The sequence below is a fragment of the Panthera tigris genome, chromosome B2 (genome assembly GCF_018350195.1).
Source record: "Panthera tigris isolate Pti1 chromosome B2, P.tigris_Pti1_mat1.1, whole genome shotgun sequence".
Classification (NCBI taxonomy): Eukaryota; Metazoa; Chordata; class Mammalia; order Carnivora; family Felidae; genus Panthera; species Panthera tigris.
In genome coordinates this window covers 92,112,096-92,133,133 of record NC_056664.1, presented here as the reverse complement: position 1 = coordinate 92,133,133, position 21,038 = coordinate 92,112,096, and the positions used below count along the sequence as shown (strand labels likewise).

Here is a 21,038-nt window from a genome sequence, read left to right as displayed (position 1 = left end):
AGTCACATAGGTATATGCATTTGTAAAACTCATTGAACAGTACACTTGATTTATGTGTTTTACTGTATTTCAATTACACCTCAATAAAAACAAATGAATAATAAACTCATGTTTCAATATGAAAAAACTTGGAAACTAATCAATTTAATCATGATATCTGGAAAAATATTGACAATCCTATCTAGCAACATAAAAATGAACTAAAGAAAGAGAATGGCAACCAGTTTAAGAAGCAACGGGAAGAAAATAAATTCTAATTAAGACTAAATAAATGTATAGTTCTTAATGTGCAATTTTATGATAATGTTGTGACATATTAGGAAGAAGATACTGTAGTCATTAAAATTTGGTATACTGAACAGTTATGGTCATCAAATAACAAAGAATAATTATGTAATGAGTTTTTTCAACAAAATCAATAGGAAGAATTAATCAACAAGCCTATATAATATTCAAAAATTCACTTAAAGTATTTTCCAAAACCTGTCACATAGTTACATAATTGGACCTTGTACTAAGTCAAAATTTTAATAATTTACAAAACAAAACAAATACTATATAGCATAGTCATGGAGTACAAAACTCTTTCCCAGGCAAAATGCAAAATCACTTCAAAAGCCATGAAGGAACATTAAAACTTCTGCCTGAGAAAAGACATTATAAATGAAGTTAAATGACAATCAGAAGAGAGAGAATACATGTATTTTCTATGTACAATAAACAAAATGTCTTATCAATAATATATGAGGAACTCCTTTAGATCAGTAAAAATTATGATAAATAACAGAAATAGAAATAAATGATGAAAAGTATAAAAGAGGCTATCCTGAAGAAAAAAGTAAATATATTTCATAGAGATATATTAAAATATTATTAATTTCATGACAAAAAATGGGATCTTGTTCAAAATTTTCTGGGCTATTCTTAGCCCCTTAATCTGCAATATTAATTTTAGAATTAATGTGTTAAGTTCCACAAATTATATAATTATGTTTTGGGTTGAATTTGATTTATGGGTAACAGTATAATGTGGAAATAATTGACATCTGTACAATGTTAAGGCTTTATTCAGACTTTCTGACAGTGAACAAAAGTTTTCATTTTTATTTATATGTTTTTCTGACTTTTTTTATTATTTGTATTGACTTGTTAACTTACCACTTTTTAGATCTTTTAAATTATTTAAGATTAGTGGTTAGTTGCCTCTGTTGGGATTTATTACTATGTGATCATACTTCATATAATATGTAAATAACAACTGTTTTATTCCTAGCTTATTGACCTTATTTATTCATCTTGCTGTTCTGCATTAGCAATAAATAAATAGTAGAACAATAATGAATAGTAACACTAGTAAGGGCAAATGTTGCCTTGATCCTGACTCTAACAGGAATGTACCAAATACTTTGTAGTATAGAAATTTAAGCTAATCCTCTACTTTTGAATTCATAAATATCTTCAAGAAGATATAAATACCATATTTTAATATCAGCATATTTTTAAAAATTATATATTGTATAATATTTTGCATTTTGAGAAAAAATGACTATATTTGACATATCAGAACAGATATATGGCTTATTTTGTTTTAATTTTTCTTGTACTAAAAACACTGTAATCATTTATATATCTAAGCAGATATTTGAGGTAGTGACAGCAACATGGTTTTGATTTATAACATATCACTCATTCTGTGCATATCAAAGAGTTTTAGAATATTTTCATATAACAAGTATGACTCAAATATAAGTGAGAGGTAATATGTGTTCAAAAATAAAATAACTAATAAAGGGTTTTGATCATACAAAGAAATTTATAACACTATTTTTAAGTTTCTTTTTTTTTTTAATTTTTTTTCAACGTTTATTTATTTTTGAGACAAAGAGAGACAGAGCATGAACAGGGGAGGGGCAGAGACAGAGGGAGACACAGAATCTGAAACAGGCTGCAGGCTCTGAGTGGTCAGCACAGAGCCCGACGCGGGGCTCGAACTCACGGGCTGTGAGATCATGACCTGAGCCGAAGTCCCGAAGCCAGATGCTTAACTGACCAAGCCACCCAGGCGCCCCTATTTTTAAGTTTCTATATATAATAGTATACTAAAACCATATTGGTAGATATGAATCTTACTGGGGTACCCAAAGCAACTATAGAATAATACACAGGTAAAACAAAGCACTATGATAAGTTATTGTGGGAAGTTATTGTGGATATAAGACTTGTGTTTCCAAATGGGTCAGAGATATTATGATGGCAATTTCTTATGTCTATATAACATATATTTATTAAATTATCAGTTCTTAATATTAAAATAAATATGTACCATTAAAGAACAATATGATTAAAGAGGCAGATATATTTATTTATTTATTTGAGAAGCAGTGATTCTCTGCTATAAAGGAACTAAAATGGATACTTTTCTGTTGATCAGAACGTGAAACTGAAGGGAGAGAGGTAAAATGAGAAATAACAACGGTTACTGCTCTGAGGGCTCCTAATTCTCCTGAAAAATGAGAAAAGAAATGGTAGAGTTTTCTTTAAAGATGGGGTTGTACTTCACTTATAAATGTTCATTATAAAAATATCTTTTTAAAAGTCAACATAAAAGTAAAAAAATGGGAGAAATAATAAGCAATGAAAATACAGGTGTCTCCCACGGATATAAGGTCATATTATACCACTCTGCCTTCACAAAAGACCTTCTTCATTACAAGTTTTCCCTGCTATCTGAAATAAATCAAAAGGATAAAAGGCAAAAAGCAAAAATAGCTTTCAGAGTTTAGTTTGCAGTGAACCATTACAGAGGCAGCCCGGACCCCAAGTAGTGAGAGTGGCGCCACCAAGCGCCTTCCCTGGGAACTACACTCAGCATCTCAGCATCAAGCTGCCAGAGTTTGAATGGTGTCCATGAGCCTCTGTGCTTTATTTTGATTTATTTTATGCATCTGTTAGCAAGATGTGGCCTAACGGATCAGAAAAGCCTAAGAGAGGTTAATTTTTCGCGCTTGGAATGCTCAAAACTTTTTCCATATAAATTAATGGTAATTGCTTCTTAATTTTACACCATTTCAGCTTAGAAAATTTTCATAAGAATGCTCCACTTTGAGATAGTGGGAAAAACTTGTAGTACATAAAAGTTTAGTATTCAGAACAACTGTAACAAATCAACGTGTAAAATAACATAAATAACCAAATAGGAAATCAGGCAAAAGAAACGTATTTCACATATTATGAATAGGATTGCCAATAATACTATAAGGGTGGATTCATTGATATGAAATTTGTTTTAGTTTACTTCATATTTATATGTAGGTTTCATGTGTATTAGTAATGCATGATCAGAATTAAAAATATATTTGCTAGCATATCCATAATGAATGGTATTATAAATATAAGTAGCACGACTTACACCATTTTTCAGTTTCTTAAGAAGATTATTTGAAGTATTTTCTTGGAATAAGATTCAAAAAAGAAAGCCAGGCTGGGGCTCTTGGGTGGCTCATTCAGTTAAGCATCTGACTTTGGCTCAGGTTATGATCTCATGGTTCATGGGTTTGAGCCCCACGTCAAGCTCTGTGCTGACAGCTCAGAGCCTGGAGCCTGCTTCTGATTCTGTATCTCCCTCTCTCTCTGTCCCTCCCCCATTTGTGCACCCTCTCTCAAAAATAAATAAACATTAAAAAATTAAAAAAAAAAGAAAGTCAGGCTGACCAAAGGTGAGCTCTACTAAATAAGGAAAAATTATGGTATTTATTCACAACCAGACTAATGAAAGTTTCTTTCATCTTAACCAAAATGAGATCATTGAAAAAATAAGTGAAATCGTTCTTTTTTTTTTTTTTTTTTTAATTTTTTTTTTTTTTTAAATTTTTTTTTTTCAACGTTTTTTTTTTTTTTATTTATTTTTGGGACAGAGAGAGACAGAGCATGAACGGGGGAGGGGCAGAGAGAGAGGGAGACACAGAATCGGAAACAGGCTCCAGGCTCCGAGCCATCAGCCCAGAGCCTGACGCGGGGCTCGAACTCACGGACCGCGAGATCGTGACCTGGCTGAAGCCGGACGCTTAACCGACTGCGCCACCCAGGCGCCCCTGAAATCGTTCTTTAAATTCAGAGAAGAATACTAGAAAAGGCAGAACATTAAGTCGATCAAATATTGTATATTTGATCAAAATGTATACATTTGATCAAAATGTATAATTCTTTTCTAAATCAATTATTTTAAATAATTGTACAATATCCTATCAGGGATAATATCAGGGCAGATTTTTTCAAGATCCTAGATGATGCTCCTGCTTCTATTTTAGGCACTTCAGGTTTGATACGTACTCTGCAATAAGCAGGAGGCATAGGAGAATGGCCCTTGGGAGAGAAATTCCAGATTTCAGTTGTGAACATGATGAATTTGAGGTTCCTTCCTAATATCCAGAGAGTTGTGTCTAATGCATTATTCAATATTCCATTCCCAAATCTAGGAGAAGCTATAATGCAAAGGCATATTTGGGAGGAGTTAAAAAAATGGATGAAAATTGAAGCCATGGAAATTAATGAGACAGCCCAGGAAATATTTGTGGTATTAAGATGAGGACTTAGCAGAGACATTTAGGAAATACAAATCAATGTTTGGGGGAAAAAAAGAGGTTTTAAAAGATGTTTCTGCAAGGGGAGGAGCCAAGATGACAGAAAAGCATGGAAGTTTTTGTGTGTTGCACATCCATGAAATACAGTCAGACCAACACTAAACCATCCTACACACCTAGAAAACTGATTGGAGGATTAATACAACAATCTGCACAACCTGAACCACAGAATTCCTCAGGTATGTGGGGTGGAGAGGTGAATTTGGGGAGAGAGAAGCTATGAAAGGTAGCTTTTGCGGGCAGAGAGGGGACAGAGACTGGGGAGGTGGGGAGCATATGGGAAAAGCACCCCTCCCCAAAAGCAGCTGGAGAGAAAGTGGAAAATTGGAAACAGCCACAGGGACTAAACTAAAAAGGGAGAAAGGAGAAAGGAGAGGGTTTTAAATTCCGTTAAGACTGTAAACAAGGGAGCGCAAAGGCTGCATCTCTGCAGCTCGATACCTTGTGGTGCTCTGGTGGGAAGGGTGAATCCCCAGGAACAGAGTGGGGTCCAGGAGGTTCTCAGGCCACACAGGGGAAAGCGGTTCCACTGCTGGAAGTACATTTTGTAGAGACTGTTGAAAGCACCTGGTCCCAGCAGACGCCAGAAAATGGCCACATTCGCTGGTGCTGGAACAAGGTCCTTAAGGGTGAAGCCTGGTGCCAGATGTGTGTTGTGATTTTCCATAATCCCTGAAACGCTGCTGCTACACTGTCTCGTGATTTTTTCTGGGGTGGGCTGGAACCTGGCCACAGTCTCGGGGCACTGGCAGCAGCAGGGTCCAGCAAGCATTCCTGGGTGCAGCCGACATTCGGCCATTGCTCATTCAGCCATTGCTCATTCGGCCATTGCTCAGTGAGACCCTCCCACAGAGGGGCGGAACGGGTCAAAACCACAGTCCTTCAGAAGTAAGAAACCAGGGAAAACAGCCACATCTGAGACAAAACTCGGGAGAGAAGTACTGCCAGCGGCCTGGTTACGGAGAGTGAAAAAGCAGGGAGTGAACCAGAGCTGAAGACAGAGAACAGGTACGCAATTGTTGATCCGGAGAACAGACTGGGTAGCTGGGTGGCGCCATTTTTTACCGCTCCTGTACATGCGCATACGCACCTATAAGCACCACAACAATCCACCCCAGTAGGCTGGCAGCGCCATCTAGTGGAGAGCGGAGCTGTTACACTGAGCACTGCCCACCTGGGCCAACTTCGCTCTTCAAGAACCCAAGTCTCACTACTGGCTTAATTAATGGACTATAAAGAGCTACATAGACTGACTTCTAGGGGAAAACAAAGTAATTTCAGTCCTACTTCAATCTGTTAGCAGGTTCATCTATTCAATTTTCTTTCTTTTTTCTTTTTCCTTTTTCTCTTTCATAATTCTTTTCTTTTTCTTGAATACAGAAAGAAAAAAATTCATTTTTATTTTCATTTTTATTAAAACTATTTTTCTTTAGTTTTTATTACTATATTTTTTCTTTTGTGTAATTTTTTTTCAAATTCTATTTTACTTCCATCATTTTAATTTAGTCTACTTCAGTGTATCACCATTTCAAATTTGCAATTTCCTTTTTTTCTTTCTTTTTCTTTTTTCTCTTTTTCATTTCCTTTCTTTTTCTTGAATGCAGAAAGAGAAAAACTTCATTTTTACTTTCAATTTCTATTAAAAATGTTTTTATTTAATTTTTATTACTATATTTTTTGCTTTTATGTAAATTTTTCAAATTTTATTTTACTTCCATCATTTTATTTTAGTCTACTACAGTGTATTCACTTTTTCAAATTTTCAAATGATTTCTTTTTCTTTTCTTTATTCTTTTTTATCTTTTTTCTCTTTTTCATTTTTTTTCTTTTTTCCTAAATATAGAAAAAGAAAAAAATCACATTTTTTAGTTTTTATAAAAAAATGTTTCTTTAATTTTTTTTCTACTATATTCTTTACTTTTGTATATATTTTTTAAAATTTTATTTTACCTCCATCATCTCATTTTAGTCTACTTCAGTGTATTCATTTTTTCAAATTCTCAAATGATTTCTTTTTTTTCTCACCCCCTTTTTTTTTCTAATCTGTCAAACAACTTTCAACACCCAGACCAAAACACACCTAGGATCTAACAGCATCTATTCGATTTGTGTGTGTATGTGTGTGTGTGTGTGTGTGTGTGTGTGTGTGTTTAAGTTTAATTTTAATATTTTTTAATTTTAATTTTTTTAATTTCAATTTTTCTGCCACATTAATTCCTTTTTTCCTTTCCAAATGACAAAATTAGGGAATTCCCCCCAAAAGAAAGAGCATGCAGAAATGACAGCCAAGGATTTAACCAACACAGATACAAGCAAGAAGTCTGAACCAGAATTTAGAATCATGATAATAAGAATACTAGTTGGGGTCGAAAATAGATTAGAATCCCTTTCTGCAGAGATAAAAGAAGTAAAAAATACCCAGAGAAATTAAAAATGCTATAACTGAGCTCCAATCACAGATAGATGCAGAAACGGCAAGGATGGACAAGGCAGAACAGAGAATCAGCGATATAGAGGATAAACTTATAGAGAATAACAAAGCAGAAAAAAAGAGGGAGATTAAGGCAAAAGAGCACAATTTAAGAATTAGAGAAATCAGTGACTCATTAAAAAGGAACAACACCAGAATCATAGGGGTCCCAGATGAGGAAGAGAGAGAAATAGGGGTAGAAGGGTTATGTAAGCAAATCATAGCAGAAAACTTTCCTCACCTGGGGAAAGACACAGATCAAAATCCAAGAAGCACAGAGAACCCCCATTAGATTCAACAAGAAGCGACCATCAACAAGACATATCTTAGTCAAATTCACAAAATACACAGGCAAAGAGAGAATCATAAAAGCAACAAGGGAAAAAAGCCCCTAACCTACAAGGGAAGACAGATCTGGTTTGCAGCAGACCTATCCACAGAAACTTGGAAGGCCAGAAAGGGGTGGCAGGATATACTCAATGTGCTGAATCAGAAAAATATGCAGCCAAGAATTCTTTATCCAGCAAGGCTGTCATTCAAAATACAAAGAGATATAAAAACTTTCCCAGACAAACAAAAATTAAAAGTTTGTGACCACTAAACCAGCCCTGCAAGAAATTTTAAGGGTGACTTCCTGAGGGGAGAAAAGATGAAAAAAAAAAAATATATATATCACAAGCAACAAAGATTAGAAAGGACCAGAGAACACCACCAGAAACTCCAACTCTACAAGCATCATAATGGCAATAAATTCATATCTTTCAGTACTCACTCTAAATGTCAGTGGACTCAATGCTCCAATACAAAGACATAGGGTAACAGAATGGATAAGAAAACAGGATCTAACTATAGGCTGTGTACAAGAGACCCACTTTAGACCTAAAGACACTTTCACATTGAACGTAAGGGGATGGAGAACCATCTATCATGTTAATGGTCAACAAAAGAAAGCCGGAGTACCATACTTCTATCAGACAATCTAGACTTTAAAATAAAGACTGTATCAAGAGATGCAGGAGGACACTATATCATAATCAAGGGGACTATCCACCAAGAAGACCTAACAGTTGTAAACATTTATGCACCAAGTGTGAAAGCACCCAAATATATAAATCAATTAATCACAAATATAAAGAAACTCATTGATAGTAATACCATAATAGTAGGAGACTTCAACACCCCACTCACAGCAATGGACAGATCATCTAATCAAAAAATCAACAAAGAAACAACAGCTTTGGATGACACACTGGACCAGATGGACTTAACAGATATATTAGGAACATTTCATCCTAAAGCAGCAGAATATACATTGTTCTCCAGTGCACATGGAATGTTCTCCAGAATAGACTACATGCTGGGACGCAAATCATTCCTAAGTAAATACAAAAAGGTTGAGATCATACTGTGCATATTTTCAGATCACAACACTATGAAACTAGAAATCAACCACAAGAAAAAATGTGGAAAGGTAACAAATACTTGGAGACTGAAGAACATTCAACTAAAGAATGAATGGGCTAACCAAGCAGTTAAAGAGGAAATTAAAAAGTATATGGAAGTCAATGAAAATGATAACACCACAACCCAAAACCTCTGGGATGCAGCAAAGGCAGTCATAAGAGGAAAGTATATAGCAATCCAGGCCTTCCTAAAGAAGGAAGAAAGATCTCAGATACACAACCTAACCTTATGCCTTAACGAACTGGAAAAAGAACAGCAAATAAAACCCAAAGCCAGCAGAAGAAAGGGAATAATAAAGATTATTTATTATTAATGCTATTGAAATCAATGCTATCTGAACCAAAAAACAGTAGAACAGATCAAAGAAACCAGAAGTGGGTTCTTTGAAAGAATTAACAAAATTGATAAACCACTAGTCAGTTTGATCAAAAAGAAAAAGGTAAGGGCCCAAATAAATAAAATCAAGAATGAAAGAGGAGAGATCACAACCAACACAACAGAAATGAAAACAATAATAAGAGAATATTATGAGCAATTATATGCCAATAAAATGGGTATCTGGAAGAAATGGAAAAATTCCTAGAACATATACACTACCAAAACTGAAACAGGAAGAAATAGAAAATATGAATACACCTGTAACCAGTAAGGAAATCAAATTAGTAATCAAAAATCTGCCAAAAAACAAGAGTCCATGGCCAGATGGCTTTCCAGGGGAATTCTACCAAACATTGAAGGAAGAGTTAACACCTACTCTCTTGAAGCTGTTCCAAAAAATATAAATGGAAGGAAAACTTCCAAACTCTTTCTATGAATCCAGCATTACCTTGATTCCAAAACCAGACAAGAGTCCCCACTAAAAAGGAGAACTATAGACCAATTTCCCTGCTGAACATGGATGCAAAAATCCTCAACAAGATATTAGCCAACTGGATCCAACAATACGTTAAAAATATTATTCACCACGACCAAGTGAGATTTATACCTGGGATGCAGGGCTGGTTCAATATCCACAAAACAATTAACATGATTCATCACATCAATAAAAGAAAGGACAAGAACCATATGATCTTCTCAATAGATGCAGAGAAAGCATTTGACAAAATAAAGCATCCTTTCTTGATAAAATCCCTCAAGAAAGTAGTGATAGAAGGAGCATATCTCGAGATCATAAAGGTCATATATGAACGACCCAACGCTAATATCATCCTCAATGGGGAAAATCTGAGAGCTTTCCCCCTAAGATCAGGAGCAAGACAGGGATGTTCACTCTCACCACTGTTATTCAACATAGTATTGGAAGTCTTAGCCTCTGCAGTCAGACGACACAAAGAAATAAAAGGCATCCAAATTGGCCAGAGGGAGGTCAGACTTCCACTCTTCACAGATGACATGATACTCTATATGGAGAACCCAAAAGATTCCACTAAAAAACTGCTAGAACTGATTCATGAATTCAGCAAAGTTGCAGCATATAAAATCAATGCACAGAAATCGGTTGCATTCCTATACACCAACAATGAAGCGACAGAAGGAGAAATCAAGGAATTGATCCCATTTACAGTTGCACAAAAAACCATAAAATACCTAGGAATAAATCTCACCAAAGAGGTGATAAATCTATATACTGAAAACTATAGAAAGCTTATGAAAGAAACTGAGGAAGACACAAAAAAATGGAAAAAGATTCCATGCTCCTGGATAGGAAGAACATATTGTTAAAATGTTGATACTACCCAAAGCAATCTACATATTCAATGCAATCCCTATCAAAGTAACACCAGCATTCTTCACAGAGCTATAAAAAAATAATCCTAAAATTTGTATGGAACCTAAAAAGGCCCCAAATAGCCAAAGCAATCTTGAAAAAGAAAACCAAAGCAGGAGGCATCACAATCCCATACTTCAAGCTATACTACAAAGCTGTAATCATCAAGACAGTATGGTACTGGCACAAGAACAGACACTCAGATCGATGTAACAGAATAGAGAACCCAGAAATGGACACACAAACATATGGCCATCTAATCTTTGACAAAGCAGGAAAGAATATCCAACGGAATAAAGACAGTCTCCTCAGCAAGTGGTGCTGGGAAAACTGGACAGCGACATGCAGAAGAATGACCCTGGACCACTTTCTTACACCATACACAAAAATAAACTCAAAATGGATGAAAGACCTCAATGTAAGACAGGAAGCCAACAGAATCCTTGAGGAGAAAGCACGAAAAACCTCTTTGATCTTGCCCGCAGCAACTTCTTACTCAACATGTCTCTGGAGACAAGGGAAACAAAAGCAAAAATGAACTACTGGGACCTCATCAAAATAAAAGGCTTCTGCACAGTGAAGGGAAGGGAGAAGATATTTGCAAAAGACATATCAGATAAAGGGTTAGTTTCCAAAATCTATAAAGAACTTACCAAACTCAACACCCAAAAAACAAATAATCCAGTGAAGAAATGGGCAAAAGACATGAATAGACACTTCTCCAAAGAAGACATCCAAGTGGCCAACCGACACATGAAAAAATGCTCAACATCACTCATCATCTGGGAAATACAAATCAAAGCCACAATGAGATACCACCTTACACCTGTCAGAATAGCCAACATTAACAACTCAGGAAACAATAGATACTGGTGAGGATGCAGAGAAAGAGGATCTCTTTTGCATTGTTGGTGGGAATGTAAGCTGGTGCAGACACTCTGGAAAACAGTATGGAGGTTCCTAAAAAAACTAAAAATAGAACTACCCTATGACCCAGCAATTGCACTACTAGGCATTTATCCATGGGATACAGGGGTGCAGTTTCAACGGGACACATGCACCCCCATGTTTATAGCAGCACTATCAACAATAGCCAAAGTATGGAAAGAGCCCAATGTCCATCGATGGATGAATGGATAAAGAAGATATAGTGTATATATGTATACAATGGAGTATTTCTCGGCAATCAAAAAGAATGGAATTTTGCCATTTGCAACTACGTGGATGGAACTAGAGGGTATTATGCTAAGTGAAACGAGTCAGTCAGAGAAAGACAAAAATCTTATGACTTCACTCATATGAGGACTTTAAGAGAAAAACAGTTGAAAATAAGGGAAGGGAAACAAAAATAATATAAAAATGGGGAGGGAGACAAAAAGGAAGAGACTCTTAAATATGAAGAACAAACTGAGGGTTACTGGAGGGGTCGTGGGAGGGGGGGATGGGCTTAATGGGTAAGGAGCATTAAGCAATCTACTCCTGAAATCATTATTTCACTATATGCTAACCAAGTTAGATGTAAATTATAAAAAATAAAAAATGAAATTAAAAAAAAATGTTTCTGCAAGAGTGGCCAGAAATGTAAAGAGAAAGCAGGTTGTGTGTGTGTGTGTGTGTGTGTGTGTGTGTGTGTGTGCTTGTGCGTGTGCGTGTGTGCATGTTCTCACTTGAAGCAAACGAAAAGTAGTGTACATGGCTAGTGTGCTAAACTATACCATGCAGCAAAGTGGCTATAAAATGAAGGAGGGGGTTTGACCGCTTGCCAGATGGGCCTGCACAATAGGTAGTTATCTAGGGAGAGGCAGTATTTACTTTTTCTATTGATGAAACAATCTGAATATTCTCAAATACCAAAAAAAAATCAAGAAGAGAAGAAGGGAATAAAGGTAAAAGTGTGCCAGTAAAGAAATCCCTGGGAAGACAGAAAAGCATTGAATCAGGACAGAAATGAGGAAGTTAGATTTTAGTTGCAGGAGAAACTCACCCATTTGTGTATTTTTCCCTTTTCTTTCTTCTGTTGTTTGTTGTTGTTGTTTGTTTTACTTTTTTCTTTTCTTTTTTAAAATTTTCTCTTTATTTATTTATTTATTTTATCTTTTTGAGGAAGTTGATCCAGTTCCTACCTAATGCATTTTATTTTCTCTCTGACATGAGAACAAAGATCATCTGAGAGTGAGGGGATTAAATGGAATTTAACAGGATTGGGAAAGGAGTGAAAGAGCTATCAGGGCAATAGAAAATAAACCACAAAAGGGGACTTAGGATTTCCAGGTGGTGGGGAAGTGTGGTTTGATACCATGGTCTCCAGAATGTAATGAAGAAATGAAGACCCCAATTCCATTGCCTGCACATATGTGAGCAGTGAGTACTGAGAACTAAATTACAGGAGAGATCAGTTCTTTATTTAGTTGCAATATGGTCCTACATTAAACTTTATGTTACTTTTTTTATTATCCACTAAGTATTCACAATATCCAATGACAATATAATCTGAAAGTGGAAAAAAAATTAAACAATAAAAGCTATTTTTATCAGCAAGTATATACATAAATGTCATAAAGTTCCTTTTCACTTTCTAAAAATTCAATTCTCCCCTAACAGCTTGTGCCATTCCTAAATCCTTTTAAAATAGTTGCTATATTTTTTTACTTAGTATTCACTTATAATTATGTGTATATAGAGATATTCACAGACATATCATATATAAAAAGACATCTCGGAAAAGACCAATTTTATCTTCTTATATGTTTAGACACTTTGATATGCATACACTTTCCAGTTTTTCAACAGTCTTTGTTGTAGAATCTTTTTGTATACTCCATGTTTTTTCCAAATATTTTACTATGAGAAAGTTTTGTAATCTTAACATCTGTTCAATTAAAAAAAAAAAACTCATGTGTTACAATATGCTGTACCTGTACATCAAAACTACAGTATATAAAAAAGAATTTGCATACTTAGAAACAAATTAGCTGTTCTATTAAACTACTGGAATGTGAAATTTCAACAGGTGATACAAAGAATGTCTTGCTATACAAACATTTCTAGAAAACAAAGTATTTACTTCCTCTAACTGCAAGTGAAGGTATTTAGAATGAAGAATAAGAAACAAAGCTTCTAACTGAATTTTCCATTTATAGTCTACAAATTTAAATTTAAATTTTCTGGTAGATAGAATTAGATAAAACTTACAGTAAATAAAAGCAAGGTGTGTTTTTGAGTCTAAAGTTAAGATGAAGGAGCACTTTAACCATTGCAAAGTAACATTGGAAATGCACAAAAACAGAAATAAATGTGTATACAGTAATAGATGATATATAGCAACAAGCATGATCTTCAGAATTAAACTCTTAAAAAATTTTTTTTAATGTTTATTTATTTTTGAGAGAGAGACAGAGTGAGTGGGGGAGGGGTAGTGAGAGAGGGAGACATAGAATCCAAAACAGGCTCCAGGCTCTGAGCCATCAGCACAGAGCTTGAGGCGAGGCTCAAACTTATGAGCCATGAGATCTTGACCTGAGCTGAAGTCAGACGCTCAACCTAGTGAGCCACCCACGCACTCCCAGAATTAAACTCTTGAGATATAGTTTCACTAGAAAGTAAAATAAGTGTTCTTACATTTGGGTTCCCCAAAACAATTTCATAGAACACTTATTTATATGAATAATTTAAGGAACTGTAGAAGACAAATGATATATGTGGCATAAGAATTATGCTTAAAATATTCAAAAAATTTTCCTAAGAGTTCAATATTCAATAATTTGATTCACTAAATGAATCAGTGTCTGTAGGATTTCACAATTGATAACAACAACAAAACAGATCTGAAAGGCAACGTTATATTAAAAACATTCCAGATCTATTTTGAAAAATCAGGTCTATCTTTTAATCCAGGTAATTAAAGACAACTTCTAGATCATAGTGTCCCTCCAAAATATTTTGTTTATTTATTTAATCTGTCATTATCAACTTCTATAATATGGAGCACTATATTCTATGTACCATATGAAAAGATGGAAATACTGAGAATAGTTCTTACCCATATATTGCACTCTAATTCTCTCAGAAACATATACTCTGTAATAAGAAAACAAGTTTCATGGTAGGGATTTGTACATAGGTATTTGTATGGATGTGGGGAGAGGTATTCATAGTAGACTTACACTACAATACCATTTACAGTAAGTCTAAGAGAATTTTCCAGAATAGATTATATTGGCCTGTACTTTTAGAGTTAGCCCCCCTGTGGAGATGGAAGTTGAAGGATATAGAACATACAATGCTATAGAGACAGAAAAGTTCTTGATAAGGTATCCTCGGTTAGTTATAAATGCATATGTCTGGAACATTAGAAATGCAGGTGAATGTGAGGAAACTCCATTGACTAGTGATGAACCAATATGAAGTATTAAATTCTGGTTAATTAAATTTTTTAAAGTTTATTTATTTATTTTGAGAGAGAGAGCAATCATGAGTGGGGGAGAGGCAGAAAGAGGGGTAGAGAGAGAATCCCAAGCAGACTCTGCGCTTTGGAGTGAAGCCCAACACAGGCCTTGATCCCACAAAGTGTGAGATCATGACCTGAGTAGAAGTCTAGAGTCAGATACTTAACTGATTGAGCCATTCATGCCCCTCTGATTTATTAAAAAATTGTTTAAAAATTTAGAACACGAGGGGCGCCTGTGTGGCTCAGTGGTTAAGCATCAGGCTCTTGGTTTCCACTTGGCTCATGATCTCATGGTTTGTGAGTTTGAGCCCCACATCAGGCTCCAGTCTGACAGTGCAGAGCCTGCTTGGAATTCTCTCTCTCCCTCTCTCCCTGCCCCTCCTCCACTCATTCTCATTCTCCCTTTCTCTCAAAAAAAAAAAAAAAAAAAAAAAAAACGTTAAAAAAATCTAAAAAAACCTAGAGGGTATTTTTTATTTTGAAATAATCATAAATACGCAGGAATCTGCAAACATAGTACAGAGAATCCTGTTGACCTATCTCCATTCTTCCTCTAATAGTGCCATCTCACATAACTATTTCACAAAAAGAAAATAAGGAAATTGATATTGGTAGAATACTGTTAGACTACAGATTATATTCATATATCAACAGCTTTTACACACACTTATTTGAGTTTATGTGTGTGTAATTCTATGAAACTTTCCCACATATCGATTTGGTTTACCACCACCACAACCAAGAAACAGCACTTCATCATCTCAAAGAAACTCCTTTATACTACCTCTTTGTAGTAACACCAACCCTACTCTTCTTAAACTATTTACATTAACAGCTAATCTGTTTTCCATCCCTATGTTGGCTTAAAAACTTGATATAAATGAAATGTATAGTATGCAGCCTTTTGAGACTAGCATTTCTACTCATCCTGGGTCCTTTAAGATCCATGGAGGTGATTGTATGTGTCAACAGTTCATTCCTATTTACTCCTGTGTAATATTTATGGTATAGATACACCATGGTTTGTTAAACCATTTTAATTGAAGAACAACAGGGTTATTTACAATTTTGGGTTACAAATAAACCTTCCATGAACATCCATGCACAATTTTTGTGTGTGAACATAAGGCTTCATTTCTCTGAGATAAATCCCAGGAACAGGACTGCTAGGTCATATAGTAAGTGCATTTTAGTTTTACAAGAGATTGCCCAAATACTGTCTGTTATACCATTATACAGTCTTATCAGCAATTTATGAGAAATTCAATATATCCTTTACCTGGCCAACATTCAGTATTATCATTATCTCATTAACTTAATCTTCCGAATATGCCATGATTTTAATTTTCATTTCCTTAATGCTTAATGATATTGAACATATTCATATGCTTACTTGCTATCAGTATGTTGTCTTTGGTGAAATATCTGCGCACAGTATTTGTCCACTTTTAATTGAATTTCTTGTTTTTTTTCTAAGTTTCAAGTTTTTTAAATATTAAAGATGTTTATTTTCTGTCCTGTAGGTGGTTTGCAAATATTTCTTCCCAGTTGTAGCTTGTTTTTCCATCTTCTCAACAGGGTCTTTCATGGAGCATGCATTTTAAATTTTGATGACGTGTAGCTTATCAATATTTTCTTTTACAGATCATGAGATGCCATGCTTAATATTTGTTGAAATGTCATCCATACTTCACTTAATTGTCTTTGTAAATTTGCAAAAATCCAATTGTGCATACTTGTGTGGGTCTATTTCTGGTTTTTCTGCTCCTTCTTTGATCTCTGTGTCTATCCATTTTCAATACCACACTATCTTGATTGCTGCAGATACCTAGTATTACTAAAATTAGGTAGTTTCCTCTCACACTTTTTTTAAACAATTGTTCTAGGTATTCTAGTATATTTTAATTTCCATGTCAAGTTTAGAATATGTTTATATATTGAAAAAAAAAACAACTTTGCTGGGATTCTAACAGTCATTGTGCCCATCTGAAATATCAGTCTGGGGGACAATTGACATATTAACTATATCAAGTCTCCCAAATCATGAGCACAATACGTGTCTTCCTTTATTAACTTTTTTGGTGATTTTTCTGCATACAAATTCTGTACATGTTTTGTTAGATTTACATCTGAGTATTTAATGTCCTTTGAAACAATTTTAAATGGTAAAGTATTTTAAATATTGGTTTCCAAATGTTCATTTTTAGTACATGGAAACACAACTGATTCTTGCATGTTTTTATTATGTTCTGTGACTTTGTTGAATTAGATTATTACTTCTAGATTGTGAGTCCCTCATGATTTTCTATATCAATTGATGTGATCAGTAGCTTATCAGTTTGGTTGATAATATTGATTGATTTTGAATATTTAAAGAATCTTGCATTTCTGGAATAAATCACACCTGGTCAGGGAGTATAATTATTATATATAATATATTTATTTTCTTTTATGTGTTCTAAAGAAAAAATGTTTTTGAAAAAACATCCCTCAATACAAAAGTTTTCTTAATATTATTTATTACTTAGGAATCTTTAATGTATTTGTTTTAATCAATGAAGTCTTGCTTTCAATATTATTTGTATGAATAGAATTTACTAAGCTTCTCAAAAAGTAGCTAGATATCCTATGTGTTGACATATGTTTTAGAAGTTTGAATACCTTTTATCTATAGTATTTAAAAATGCTCTGTGTGATCCATCCATACATCTTTTTGTGTTAAATTTAAATAAAAATATGTGATTCCGTATTTAAACTCTTTCTTCTTTAAAGGATTATTAAAATAATTTCCATTTTCTGAGTGTGAGAATGTTTGTTTGCATTTATCAATGATGATGATGATATTTAAATAGTATTCCAAAGATTTTTTTTTTTTTTTGGTAACACATTTAGTAGGAGATGCCTAGCTTACGTGTTAGTTAACAGAATCTCCATGTAAGTCAATGGCTAAAGCATTGAAAAAGATTTAGATTATTTTGTTTTAATTATTTTGCTTTTAATATGCAGGCCTATTTGCCAGCAACAAAGGGGTAGTTACTACTGGTAACATAAAATTGGTAGTTCCAATTTATAACATGAGGAAAGCAATGCCCCAAAAAGCTAATTAATTTTCTATTTTATGATGAAATTTGTAACTAAACCCATGTTTGCCAAACTCACTTTCTACTTTCTGTATTAAAAGAAAAGTATTATAATTCAACTTGTTATAGCACAATTATAACATTTCCTTAGTGTCTCAGAATGATGTAATCATTTTAGGTTGTTGTATTAGTAATTTATTGCCATAATATTGCTCCGTGAAAAGGCACCACAAAACTGGGTATTTTAAGCAATAATTCACTGTTCTTGATATGTTAAAAATTAGCCTGTGGGAAGGGGTTCTTACTGTAGCTGCTGATCTCCCTTAAGCACTGCTAATGAGGCTAGGTGGCTTTGCCTCTGGGAGTCCTATGGTTCTTGGCTGGGTTACCTCAGCTCTCTTCCATGTGGTATTTATCCTACAGCTACACAGTACTGGCTTACTTTCATGAATAAGACAAAGGTCTAGGAGAAAGTGTATAAAATCCTGTTGAGGCTTAGTTTCAGAAATAACACTGACAAAAAAGTCATCTGGCTATTTCAGATTCAAGGAGTGAAGATATAGACTCTGCTCTTTGATAAGGGAATCTGAAAAGATATACTTAAAATGAATATAGAAATGTGTAGAGAATTTGGGCAATATTCAATCATAGCTGACATAATTATGAGGCAGGGAAACTGAAGGAACCCCATGAGTGAAAAAAAAGCTTTTTGTTTGTTTTTGTTTTGTTGCTTCTTATCCAGTTTCTATTCTTCCTAGGGCTTGCACTCCAACCCCACTCTACACATGCTTTGAAATACAAATAACATGTTTTCCTTGTAAGGAACAAAGAGATAATGGTATCTTTGGAGGCTTCCAGCACTGTACACAACATCTAAGGTGTGACCAGGCAGGGTCTTCATAAAAGTTCTCTAAGACCACTGACTCCAACCAACTTGACACCAAGTCCCCTGGTTTCAGGGAATTAGTGACTTATGAAGGACACCTGGACCCTCTCCTTATTCTGCCCAATTCATGGATGCCTAAAAGGACATGTGCACCAGACCACAATTGCCAGTAAAAATCCCAGACCTCAAGCAAGACAGACTCATGCTATTTTCCTTTCCAAGTCTCTTGGATGCTCTCTCCTTATCCATCACTCTCTCTCCCTCTGTCTCTCCATATATAAATATGTGTATATAAATATATACATACGTATGTATGTATACATATGTATATATATATGTATATATGTATATGTGTGTGTATATATATATGCATATATGTATATGTATGTAAATCTCTGTGAGATTTACAAACTGCTGGTTCACGTTTGATTTCTATCTTGCTTGAAGCCAAGGACCTTCTGGCTAATTCTTCAGGACCCACTCTGGGTCCTCAGACCAGCCTGCCTGCATCAATTATACCATATCTCATGTTATTTATTTCCAAATTTCATTTCACACTTAAAATTTAGAGTCATATGCACTCTTGTTAAATAATTAGTCACACTTTTTATCAAAAGCTAAAACTAAGAAAACAGTAAATGTTTTATGACTTTATTTTTATGAATCAGAGAATTGTATAACTTTGTATTTTACTGGAGAAATTGGAATATTTCCACCTATGATTTTTGTGGACTCTTTACCACTACCACCACCACCACCGTCATCATTTTTCTACCCATAATGTACAGGGAAGTAATTTGTTATTTCCCCTAAGAAAATAAACTTTTATCAAGTATCATCAAACATATTTTACCATTATTAATTCTGCTGATCTTTAAGCTGTACCAAAGATAAATAAGACAAAAGAGCCTAGGCATCAGGGACTTCCAAATCTATGTTTGAACCTCAACTTCTTATAGTGTTTTTGTTTTTGTTTTTATGTTTATTTATTTATTTATTTATGTAGAGTGTATGGGAGGGTCAGAGAGAGAGGATGAGAGAGAATCACAAGCAGGCTCTGCTCTGTCAGCGCAGAGACCCATGCAGGGCTTGATTCCATGAACCTTGAGATGATGACCTGAGTCCTGATGTCCAACCAACTGAGCCACCCAGGTACTCCTCTTATACTGGTTTTGATATTGGTAAAGCATTTTTCTGTTTGAGGTTTTTTTTTTTTGTTTTTGTTTTTTTTTTTTTTAATGTAGGCTCCATGCCCAGTGCAAAGCTCAACAAGAGACTTGAACTTAAGACCCTGAGATCAAGACCTGAACTGAGATCAAGAGTCCAACCCTTAACCAACAGAGCCACCCAGGTGCCCCTCTCTGTGAGATTTACAAACTGAAGCAATTCTCAATTTTCTGTTTATAATTTTTAAGGGTTGAAATTTAAATATAGGTTCTCCTAATACACATTCTTTGAATACATGCTCTCTGCAGTATTTGAGTTGCATTTATTACTTGTGATTTTTTTGCTTGTTTTCCAATCTGTACTTCACTGCTGGGAAAACTTTGAATCTTTCTTGAATCTACTGAGAATTATGGCAGTTCAAATACAGAGAATGACCTGAAAAGAATTCTCATCTCCAATTGTATTAACAGCTTGCCACTTTTACTGATTAACTGTACATTGCCCAGTATGTGCCAGCTACTTAAGAATTTATATAAATGATCATTTTTTTCCTGTTTTTGTGATGCAAAAAGATTACTTAAACTTGGATTGCTGACATCCATTTCAAAGACAATTATGTTGAAAAGCACATTACCAGCCACCGGACTAGATAGAGTCAGACCACTCCCCTCTGCCTGAGTTTCTTTTGTCTTAGAAAATATGGTTGATTTCAATTACTCATCCTTGGGAACACTTGTCTTTTCTGTTTCCTTCACTTTAAATCACCACTTTTATGTTTTAAACCTTATGATGTTCTTATGTTTTAAATACACCAATAAAGAATGAGCCTGTGAAATCGGAGGCCCCTACCCTTGACCCCAATAAAAACAGAAACCCTGTGCATGAGCTTTCTTGCTTTCTTTCTCTCTTTCTACCCCCCTCCCTCCACCAGAGAGCCTCAGGTGTATTGTGTAATTTCCAGGTCTTGTAAGTAATAAACATTTATTTTTTCGAAGTTTCCTGATGGCTGTTGCTGAAGGGCATCTTGCAAGCAAGCACAGTAGGAACCCCAAGAGTCAGTCCAGTGGTTCTAACATTGGTTTGGAAAGAGATGTCTGTAGGAAGCTCAACGTGAGC

The 21,038-nt window shown here is 34.7% G+C and overlaps 1 pseudogene; it reads right to left on the bottom strand.

Annotated features, from left to right (window-relative positions):
* The window catches only part of LOC102964987, a 30,327-nt pseudogene extending 10,808 nt beyond the window's left edge, over positions 1-19,519 (bottom strand).
* Positions 19,520-21,038: the final 1,519 nt, after the last annotated feature.